This window comes from Nannospalax galili, unplaced genomic scaffold, assembly GCF_000622305.1.
Source record: "Nannospalax galili isolate Female #2095 unplaced genomic scaffold, S.galili_v1.0 scaffold279, whole genome shotgun sequence".
NCBI classification, from domain to species: domain Eukaryota; kingdom Metazoa; phylum Chordata; class Mammalia; order Rodentia; family Spalacidae; genus Nannospalax; species Nannospalax galili.
Genome location: NW_008343971.1, coordinates 1,877,262 through 1,889,291, shown reverse-complemented (window position 1 = coordinate 1,889,291; position 12,030 = coordinate 1,877,262). Strand labels below are relative to the sequence as shown.

Below are 12,030 nucleotides of genomic sequence, written 5' to 3'. Positions count from 1 at the left end.
TATTCCATTCTTGTGATTTCTTAAATTTTTCATAGTCTTTGTTTGAGTGGTCCAGTTCATCCACTTTATCTTCCAGTCTTGATACTCTCTTTTCCATTTCATTCATCCTATTGGTCAGGCTTTCTTCTGTCGTTTCTAATTGGCTTTTGGAATGTTTCACTTCATTCTTTATTTCAGCCTGAGTGTTCTTCAATATTTCTAGCTCTTTTCTGAATTCATCCAGAAGTTTATCCCTATCTTCCTTCAGCTCTCTGATTACCTTGTTTGTGTGTTCTTTAAATTCACTGAATTCTTTTACCATATTCATCATTGTTCTTTTGAGTTCCACGTCCTGCATTGTCTCTAGGGGGTTCTCATTGTGCTCCTCTAGAGGATTACTGGTATTTGGTGGGGATATGTCATTTTGGTTTTTCATGTTATTATTTTTTCTCTGTGATTTTGACATGTGAATTTCTTTTGTAGTTTCTGACTCTTGTGTGATACTCAGGCCTTCAAGTTTCTTTCTACTTCTTTTTTTGAACTTTATGTGTCTTTATGGTTAACTTTTTGGGTATGAAGAGCTGGTTCTTCTAAGCTTCTGTTTCTCCCTTTTGATTTTATATTGTCATGGCCAGATTGATTTTGTCTTCAGGAGTTCCGCAGTGACCCAATTCCAATGTGGGTCAAAAGTTTTCAGACTTTCTCCTTACGTCTGGAATCTTCTAAGAATGATTTTGGCCTCAGGAACTTGGGTGTTGGACTGACCTGAGATCCTGGCAGTGGCCGTGCCACGCAGGGATGCAAAGGCAGATGGGGTGGGAAGAAGCCCCAAGATTTCCCAGGGAGTGGATTGAGTTGCTGGGTTGTACTGGATGCAAAGGATCAGGGAGAGTAAGGTAAGCCTCGGAGTCCCAGAAAGAGGCTGTCAGCCCCAGAAAGCGGCTGGTGGGTGTTGCAGGATCAGGGAGGTAGGTAGAGGGAGGTGAGGATGGGGCCTGATCCAGAAGCAGTGCCCCTGGGGCCCAAGGAAGGCACCAAGTTGGTCTGGGTGAAAAGGATCAGGAAGCAATATTTGTTCCCCAGGTGTCTGGGGCCCTAAGACTAGGAATGGTACAGGGCCCAAACTAGGAGTAGAGAACAGCGGGGGAGATGGAAGGGTGAACACGGCTGGGGGAGTCAAGGCACGGGCCGGGGGGCTGCGCGGTAGACTTACCCCAAGAGAGGCCTGAGGACAGGAGAGCGAGCCAGGAGAATTAGCCAGTGGTGCAGGTTCGGGGAGCAGGGAGAGGTGAGGACGGGGCCAGGTCCCGCGGAAGCAGTGCTCCTGGATCCCAAAGAAGGCACCAAGCTGGCCTGGGCGAAAAGGATCAGGAAGCAGCACCGGTTCCCCAGGTGTCTGGGGACCCAAGACCAGGAATGGCGCAGGGCCCAAACCAGGAGCAGAGAACAGCGGGAGAGACGGAAGGGCGAAATCGAAAACTAGTATTTTTAATTTTAAAATTTTAAGCAAGCTTCTATTCTAGACATTGAAACAAATAAGCCCCCCCCCCAAAAAAACCTAAAACAACAAAAAGCAAACTTTAACAAATGCTGACACTTTATAACAATCACAAGCTTTTTTGCAGGTGCTGTAAATGAGCCAGCTAGCTCTGAAAAAACCTGGGCTGAGAGTCAGAGGCCGAATGATACCCTAACTTGCTGCCCAAGATGGCAAAGTCGAAAGGCCGATTCCTGTTGTAAGCAATGTGAGTGTAGAGATGCTCGCAGGAGGGAGAGCTTGTCCCAGTCGCCATGGGTGTGTGCCTCGAGACTTCTGAGCAGTGCAGAATGAAGCAGGGAAGCTCTGGATGCATTCTTTCTGCATTGCAGGCCCCACTGGAGGGTTTGTGTAAGGACAGAACTCTATCTCCTCTGGAAGACCACTCAAACACATGGTGAATAGCCGAAAGTTCTCAGTGAAGAACTGGAGGGCTGGGGAAGAGATAGGAATCCTTACAGGGTCAGGGGCAGAATGCTAGAGGTGGGGGAGAGACTGAGACGTTCAAGGATCAGCTGTGGGGACAGCTGTAGTTCTAATGCTGTACAAAGCATGGACCAGGTGCCTTAATTTCTTTAATGAGTCTGTAACTGCTTATTTTTACCCTGGTATTAGGCTTTTCATTATCCAATAATACCTTTCCTGCTAAATTGGTGTCTACTGATAAAAATATGTTAAACTAAATTTCTGAACTTTTAAAAAAGTCAAATTTCCAACTTTTAAAATTTTTATCTGTTAAACATTCCTTAGGGCCAGCAAGTGGTAAAGGTACCTGCTGCCAGGACCCACATGGTGGAAGGAAAGAACTGATTCCATGTTTTCCTTTAACCTCCACACACACAGTAGTACCTGTGCACATGCACACGCACACCCACATCCACACACACACACACACACAACTAATTAACTAACAAACAAACAAACAAATAAATAAATGTAATTAAAAAAATACCTTCCCTAACAGTAGCTCATAGTAGAAAATCCTGGGGCAATTCAATGACTTAAAATTTTCAGTTTCTAAACCATTCTATAGCTAAGGTTCAGGAAGGTAAAATTATGCTTCTGAGGCCACACAATCAATTAATTGTTGGTAAAAAAGGATGCAGTCACCTGACCACCAAGGCATTTTACTTTTAGGTATTTACATAAGAGATATGAAAGCACACATCCATAGGAAGGCTTGCAAATGGGGCTGGGGAGATGGCTCAGTAGGTAAAATACAAGCATGAGGACATGACTTCTGATCCCCAGCACACACATAAAAAGCTAAGTGTGTGTGCCGGCTGTGGTAGTACACGCCTTTAATCCCAGCACTTGGGAGGCAGAGGCAGGTGGATCTCTGTGAGTTCAAGCCCAGCCTGGTCTACATAGTGAGTTCCAGGGCAGCTGGGCCTACAGGGAGACCCTGTCTCTAAAAGACAAAAAAAAAAAAAAAAAGCTAAGTGTGTCTACACATGCCTGTAATCCCAGTGCTAAGAGGTGGAGACGGGGTGTTTACTGGCCCGACACTAGCTAAACCTGTTCACTCCCAGTTCAGTGAAAGACTATCTCAAAAAATATAGTGGAGGACAATAGAGAAAGACAACCAACATCAACCTCTGACCTCCACACGGCCACGCACACACAGGTACACACACACACACACACACACACACATACACACACACACACACGTGCATGCACACTACATACACAAAAACTTGCATATGAATGCTCACAGCTGCTTTATTTGTTATAGTTAGAGCCTAAGAACAACCCATAGTGGAGCCACTGGAGCTGGTGTTAGAAGTTGTAAGCTGCAGGGCAAGGGTGCTGGGAACCAAATTCAGGTCCTCTGTGAAAGCTTCAATACTCTTGACCCCTGAGCTAGTTCTCCATCTCTGATCATATATATTGCAACAATACAATTGACTAAGATTATATTTCTAGTATTATACCTTTAAATCACAGATAAAACACTCTAAACATACAGATTTCCAGACTCCATTGCAAACAAGAAATTAAATCTCTGGAATTGGTGTCCAGGCAATCATATGCTGAAAATTCTTTATGGATGATTCATTTCAGATTAAGAGCTACATCCAAGGACTTGGAGAGATGGCTCCGTGGGTTCAGTTCCCAGCATTCACATGGTGGCTAACAACCATTCATAACTCCAGTTCCAGGATCCAACACCCTCTTCTGACTTCATGGGCATTGCATGACATGGCTGCACTTACTTGCAGACAATACATTCATATACACAAAAATAAAAATAACTACATCTACAGGTGAAAGTTATAAGATTGTAAAGTTATAGTGAATTAAGTAGTCAGGCTATGGAACAGTTTACATAGATGATTATGTTTTTACTGAGGCAAGAGTATCAACACAAGTTCCAGGTCAGCCTGGCCTATATATGTAGACACTGTCACCAAAAAAAGCAATATTAACAACAAAAAAAGATGAGGAGGCTGGGGAGATAGCTCAGAAGGTGATGTGTTTATCTTGCAAGTAGGAGGACCTGAGTTCAATTCCCCGAATCCACATGGCAGAAGGAGGGAGATCCTGCAAGTTGTCCTCTGTCCTCCACATGTATACTGTCACACCCACATAAGTAAATGCAAAAATTTTTAACAAAGAAATGTGTCTATTCCATACAGGTGAAAGGAACATGGCAGGTAGTTAAATAAATCGGAAGATTCAGGGCCAGATTTTACTTTCCCTGTGAAGCAGGTGAAATGGTCAGATGTTGAGAAGGAAAGAGATGGGGTAGTAGAGGTGTCATATAATTTGTACAGGGAATTAGTGACTCAGCCTTGACTTGCCACAGCTTAATTTCAGATCCCCTGTTCACGTTTGTGTGTCTATATTTCTTTCCTCTAAAGCTTTAATAAAATTCTTAAAGGAGTCTGTGATTTGTCACTCCTTAGAACTGGGAACTACTATAGGGACTATAAAATGTGCTGCCCCTTAGCTTAGCTTGGACGTGGGGCCGGGGGCAGGGGTGGTGGTGAGGGGTGGGGGGTCGGACGTGGGGAGATCCGATGGATTCCGCTCAACTTTTCAAGGGTTTGTAAGTATTTTGTTCCTTTCGCGCCACCTTGTGGTCAAATCCATGTATTGCTAAATGAGAGGGACTGTGAATCCGAGTAAGGCTTCTTACGTGGAAGGACTTGAGACATTAATGTCTCACAACATATGAAAATTGACAATTCTTATAATTATTCTTGAAAACCTTTGAGACAATGTGAATGTGTGTAAGTTAAGAAGGCATAGTCAGGCTCAGACGACTGTATTCTGGGAATTAGAGGTCTTTTGACAGGAAACGTTACCTCTTCCTCAGGTGTGCGGTCAAGTCTGAGTGCCTCTGGATTGAGGCTGTGCTTTTTATGGTGTGGTTTTGGACTAGTAGTACTGGCGTCCCCTCTTGTTAGACATGCAGAATCTAATGCCATGCCCTCCTGGATCAATCTGCATCGTATTTCCAGGCGGCTCATTACTTGCTGAAACGAGATGCTGTGGAGAGCAGATTGAGTGAACCGGCGTCTTGTGAATGTGCAAGGTAGGAATGATACCCAGGGGCCGGGCACCTCCTGTTTAATGACTTCTATTTATTTACTTTATGACTCTTTTGGAAAACTCTGATTTCATAAGCCTGCACGTGTGTGCAGGCACACACTACACACACACACACACACACACACTACATTCTTTTTTTTTTTTTTTGAAACCATATAGTCCCTTTAATGTGCTTCGCTGTTAAGGGATTACAGCAAAACTGCAAAATCCAACAAGGACAGATGCCACAGGATGTAGGTCCTGGCACTCATGTGGTGGGTGGACGGAGGTGAAGGGGTTGGCAGCAGGTGCCAGTGTGGGCACCAAGGGGCAGGGTGAGACTGCCTGTGGTGGGCACACACAGTAGTGGCTGGAGGTGAGCATGGAGCAGCAGGGATTCCTGCCCCACATCTGTGGGCATTTCCCATTGAAGCCATGGACCCAGCACCAAGCTGCAGCCGGGGCTGTGGAACCGTTTCTAGATGCTGAAAAGCTCCCCCTGAAGGGTGAGGCCTGTGGACACACTCCAGGCCTAGAAGAGGGAGAAGGGATGGGAGCACCTATTGCTGTGGCCATTAGGCTTTCACTGATGTGGGAGGAACTGGGTCTGTACCTGGACCAGTCAGCTTGGGGGAAGCAGGACTGCAGGCAGGACCTTGCAGGTCAGTGGACAGAGCCAGCTCAAATTCCAGGCCAGCTGAGGTGCAAACTGGGATCAGCAGTCACTTGGTTAACCATCTGTCAGGCCACACTGGGGGCTGTGGCTGACAAACAGGAAGCTGGAAAACAAAGCACCAGCCCTTTGGCAGAACACTGCCCCTAGTTCAGGTCCCAGCTCCACTGCAGACGACAGACTCCATGCATCACAGAAGTCCATCTTCCAGTTAGTTCCAGGTGGGTAACCACGGATGGCCTGTTCTTTCCCATCACCAGATTCCATGTTTTGGGGGTGACTGACAGGTCTGAACATTAACAGCTGTCAGATTTTCACAAAGCCCTAGCTGGGCATGTTGCTGCATGGAATCCCAGCATCTGAAAGGCAAAGGCAGGAGGGTCCTGAGTTCAAGGTCAGCCTGGTTTACATAGGAAGTTCTGGGATAGCCAGGGCTAAAAACTGATACCCTGTCTCAAAAAACCAAAAAAAAAACCAAAAAGTAACAACACACTCCTCCCCCACCTTTTGACAAGAACCACGAAGGGTAAGGAGCCCAGGCACATTCTAGTTTCTTGTATCAGTCCAAGATGATGGAGAAGTTTCAAAAACCAACCAAACTAAAAACCCAACCATGTACCCTACCAGGCAGCTCTCAGACCATGGGCTGGAGAAAGGGTAGTCTTTTCTTAGAAGTTATTCTTTGTATGAGATACCTAATCCCAGGTTGGGATCTAAGCCAAGGCTTCACCCACGCTAGTCAAGTACTCTATGGGCTATGCCCCCAGCCACCATGCTTTTTTCATTTTTGAGACAAGGTCTCATTCTGTAGTCTAGGCTGGCATTCAACTTGTGGCATCCTCCTGCCTCAGTTTCGTAAGCAGAGATTATAAGAATGAGCCACAGCCATTTTTTTATGTCTCCTTACCTCTCCCTCGGGGCTGCTGCTGACACTGGATGGAGGTGGAGGCATGGCCTACTGGTATGCCCAGTGAGCTGACCTCAAGACCTTAGGTGACTAGACTCATGAGAGCAGCCAGACCCAAGGCTGGGGGCTGTGTGCATGTGAGGACTTCAGTTCTCGTCCCAAGTGATCACGAGTGACCTTTCAGTCTTGTTGGCCAGGACCCTTTCCCTCCAGTGTTAAGGGACAATCTCTTCACAGATCCTGCGTGTGTCCTCGGGTGTGGTCACTGTGTAGCTCATGGTTCTGGGGTCTGTGAAGATCTTGTGGTCATTGCCCCCCGGCATGGTTTTATCGCCAAAGAAATAAATGATCTTGTAACCATCATGTTCCACATGTTTCAAGCAATACTGCTTGTCGCATCCATCAGGAAAGACATCAAAGCTGATCTGGCCGCCTATGGAGAATGTGAGGCCTTTCCCTGCGAATTCCTTCCTCAGGTCCGCTATGAATTTTTCTCTTATATTTTCTTGTTTATTGAGCTCGTAGAACTCAATTCATTCTTCTTGGCTGCAGCTTCTTCCAACAGGGTACACATTCAACATGCCATTTTGGAATTCAATGACAGTGCCCTTTTTCTTCGGGAGTTTAGTTTTTGCAGTGTAGCTCAGGCAGTAGTTGATTAGATCTTGGATCGCTGCCTCACCCAGATGACCTTGAATATTCTGTTTACATAAGAGTTTCCCATCTTTGTATGCCACCAAGCCATTTTCTGGAAACATGTCATCATATTTCTTAACCACGTCACTTCTCAGCTGCTCTTGTACTTTCTCAAAGTCTGACCCTCCTACCACTCCAATTTTTGTCTTCTGCCTCAATTTTTGTAGAAAGTTTTCCATTTCTTTTGTAATTTTCTGCTGTGGGGCAGTCAGGGTCCCATCTACGCCGAAGAGGCAGAGCACAGCCATGTTTTCAGACTTCCAGTCAGAAGATTAGTTCACACTACATTCTTTAAAGTAAAAATAAAAAGAAGGCTGGGATTATAACTTCATGGTTATGTTTTTAAAAAATTATTTATTTATTTATTTATTTATTTATTTATTTATTTATTTGCATGTAGGTAAGTGCACCCATGTCATGCAATGCTCGTGCAAGACAGAAGAGGCTGTCAGATCCCCTGGAACTGGAGTTACGGACAGCTGTTAGCTGCCATGTGGGTGCTGGGATTCGAACTCGGGTCTTCTACAAGAACCATCTGTTCTTAACTGCTGAGCCATCTCTCCAGCCCCAGTTGTTTTAAAAATATATTTTACAGGCAATACACTCATACACATAAAATAAAAAAAAATAATAAAAAGAGAAAAAAATATATATTTTATTATTTTTTAACAGAGCATATGGTAGGGGTTTATTTACAGAAGAGTGGGTGCCCCACATTTATGGCTGTGCCATAAAGCCCACACTCAAATACAGATCCTGTGACCTCACAACAGCTGCACAAAATGGTGTGTCTCCAGATTGACTAGTTCCTCCAATGGGCAGGGCCTACCACGGAGTGGACTATGGGGGTGTGGCTGGGAGCCAGAGCCAGAGAAACCAGGAGCCTGGGAAGCGGTGAGCCCTGGGGAAGCACATGAGCTGTGGGAATGCCTAGCTATGCGCAACAGCTGAGAGACAGAATGGACTGATTCTCATGGACCTGGGGTGATTGCTGGCCACCAGAGGTGTGAGTGAATTATGGGCGTGGCACAGTCTGATAAGGTGGGCTCTGAGTCCTGTTGTGGGGCTAGGCACTAGGTACTCATTCCTTTGTAACTTAATAAATACACATAAAATATATGGTTTGTCTGATCCGGCAGGAGACCCCGAGGGAATTCGGGCCACATGGTGAGAGAGGTGCCTCTTGGTGTTCCGAGCTTATATATCTTTACCCCTCCCCACGTATGCAGCTAAGGTCGACTGATTGGATGGGAGGGATAACTGATTTCCCCGTCACCTCCTTGATGAGTGTGGGAAGGAGGTGTGACTATAGCTTGCTGGCATAGTGGTCAGAGGACATTTCCAGTTAACACTCCACCCCTTCCTCTGGCTCTTGTATTCTTTCCACCAACTTCTTCTGCAAAAGTCCCTGAGTCTTGGAGCAGGTGGTAGGTGTGGGATGATCTTCCTCCCATGTGGCAAGGCACTGAAGTGTGGGTCTCTGCATAATCTGTTTCATGGGCTATTGGCCAGTTTCAGTGGGATTCTATCTACTATAAAAACACAAAGAACAGGGGCTGGAGAGATGGCTCAGTGTTTAAGAACACTGGTTGTTCTTCCAGAAGACCTGGATTCAAATCCCAGTACCCACGTGGCAGTTAACAACTGTCTGTAACTCCAGTCCCAGGGGATCCAACACCCTCTTCTGACCTCCATGGGCACTGCATGACATGGGTGCACTTGCTTATATGAAGGCAATACACGCATACAACACATAAAATAAAATAATAAAGAAAATTAAAAAGAAAACACACACACACAGCAAGAAGCAAGAACATCTAAACAGTGACTGCTCTAATAACTTACCCTGTGGGTGTAAACACAAATGCTTGATGGGTACTTTAGCAGGCGCATCATTTCCATCTGACAAAGCAATTGCAGCAACTTCCCACTAAAGCTTGTATCTTCCCCTGCCACAGGGTGTTGGCCTGGTCTATAGTACCAGATGTGTGTTCCACCACTAGGAGCAGGCATTCTATCCAACTGAAAATTTGCTGGTTGTACATATCCTAGATGCTCCACTATTGCACCAGCAGGAACATCTTGTTTGGGATATTGGTAGTGCAACATGCGGGGTCTGCTGTTGAGGAGAATTACAGGGGACTATTCTTCCCTAGTCATCTGCGTGTTACCCTTTGGCACTATGAAAGCTACCCATCTGGGTTTTTCCATCCACTTCCAGTGTACAACCAACATTATTGGCAATGGTCTTTATTCTTTTGGGGACCTCTAGTGTCCCTCAGGCCAACAGCTCATAGGGGCAACCCACCTCTGGCACTGGGATTTTCATTTAACAACTATATTGCTTCTGGAAGGACTTTCTTCATCCCCATAGGGTTCCTTCTGTGCTTAAGGCTTTTTTTTTCTTTAATGTGTATCTGGAGAATTCCCCCCCCCCTTTATTCCCATAGTTCTTTGTATAGTCCTCCTTCCCACCTCCCCTTTACCCCCTTTTTACATATTTCTCCCTTAATAACACTTTTATCCTACTAATCTCTCTCAGGCTCCTTCTTTCCCTTTACCTCCCTGTTTTCCTTCCATATTCCTGGTTCCTGCAGTTACATCAGGATATGCACTTGCTTATAAGAATTTGGTGCTAGGATCCATATATGAGGGAGAACATACATCTGTTTTTTTTTTTTTTGAGTCTGTGTTACTTCACTTAGTATAATAGTTTCTAGATCCATTCATTTACCTGCAAATTTCATTATTTCATCTTTCTTTACTGCTGAATAGAACTCCATTGTAGCATATGTGAAGACTTAGAATTCTCAGTACCAAAAGAAAACTTTTAAGAGACACTAGAAATCAGCAAACTAATTCTAGTCTCTAGAAATTGTGCTTTCAAATGGTAGGAAGACAGTGACACACAGTGGACAATAGTGAAAAGTGCTGAGAATTACACTCCCCACAGCAGCTGTATTTGTTCAAAGAACATCTGAAAAGATTACCCTTGTAGGCATTAGGACAAATGCGGTATTTTTAAGATACCAAACTACTTTCTTTAAACCCCAATAAGAAGATTTTTTCCAGGAATAAACTTAGAGAAGTTTGGGTAATGGGAGAAGAAAGAATAAACTTTGCAGAGTTCCAGCTTCTCTGGAAGCAAAACAGTGAATGCTAAATGATTTAATAGACACATAAAGGTGAGTTCAAAGCAATATCAGGGAAAGGGATTAGTCAGCCTGATACATGCCAGAGAATCCCCAAAGATTCTGGAACAGTGTAGTAGGCATCTCTGGAGATAGGGGCTCAGTATGGAGGCTAGATGGTGATATTTTTAAGAAGTAGTCAGAGGGACAGAAGAGATGGCTCAGGAGTTAAGAGCACTGGCTGCTCTTGCAGAGGACCTGGATTCAGTTCCCAACACCTGCATTGGGTGGCTCACAACTGTCTATAACACCAGTTCCAGAGATCTGATGCTCTATTCTGGCCTCCAAGGCACCTGCACACATGTGATACACATGTAGGCGTGCAAGCACACACATACTAATATGCTTTTTAAGTAGCCAGGTCTTCAGATCTGTGGCACCTTTCTACAGTTGCAGAAGAATGGAAATTTATTCTCTGGAGTGGGTAAGACAGGATGTCTCTAGACTGAGGTCATTAGCATATTGAAGAATGGGGTCCACATCAAAACACTAAGGTCACCTGAATATATGTACACTCAGTGATATGCAAACCTACTTAACTTCTAGAATAGTCACATAGGGTGACATAGGATGTCCAACCATTTCACTTTTGTCTGAAAGGATTCCTATGATAGGGGGACTTTCAGCTTTAAAACCCATTCTGATCAAACCATGAGGAGTTGGTTACATTAATCTTAATACACTTTCACCTTCCAGACTGCAGCCTGGGAGAATCTCCTTTTGGAATCTGACCAGCCTAAGAGAAAGGACCGAATATAGCGACAGTGAGTGCTCTACAATAAGTAGGCCAGCCAGATCAACCTGTAATGAGCTCACAGCAACTAAGTATGGATGCTCTGATGGTAACATTAGGCCTTCTTGCTGAAAAATAAACAGGCAAATAAGAATCAGACAATTCAAGGAAGGTCTCCAACATCAAAGACAGAAACCAAAATACTCAAACATGAGGAAACTTGAGGGGGAAGCTCAAGATCCTAGCTACAAGGATCAATCTTGCTCTTGGATTAAAAAAGGCCATTTAGAAAGGAAGCACCCTCTTTCTTTCCCTTTACAAGACCATTGTAATGGTTATCCTTGATTGTCAGCTTGATGGGGTTTAGAATCACCATAGAAACAAATATCTGGGCTTGTCTGTGAGGAAGTTTCTACATTGGGTGAACTGAGGTGGGAAGATTCACCCCAAATGTGGCAGGACCATTCCATAGCATGGGTTCCAGAATGAATAAAAAAAAGAAAATATGCTGAGTGCCAGCATTCATCACTAGTTGCTTCCTGACTGCTGACACCATGTAACCAGCCACCTCACACTCCTGCCGCCATGCCTCCCCCATCCTAATAGACTGCACCCTCTCACTATAAGCCAAAAGAAAGCCTTCCTGAAGTTGCTTTTATGAGTTATTTTGTCACAGTAATGAGAAAAGTAACACCCATCATTTTATCACAATCAAGTCAGAATGAAGGGAATAAGGTTGAAGGGCTTAACTAACAACTCTTCCAGGGAAAGATT

At 44.6% G+C, this 12,030-nt stretch overlaps 1 pseudogene; it reads right to left on the bottom strand.

Moving 5' to 3' along the window:
- Positions 1–6,851: 6,851 nt before the first annotated feature.
- On the bottom strand, positions 6,852–7,580 carry LOC103739811 (annotated as a pseudogene).
- Positions 7,581–12,030: the final 4,450 nt, after the last annotated feature.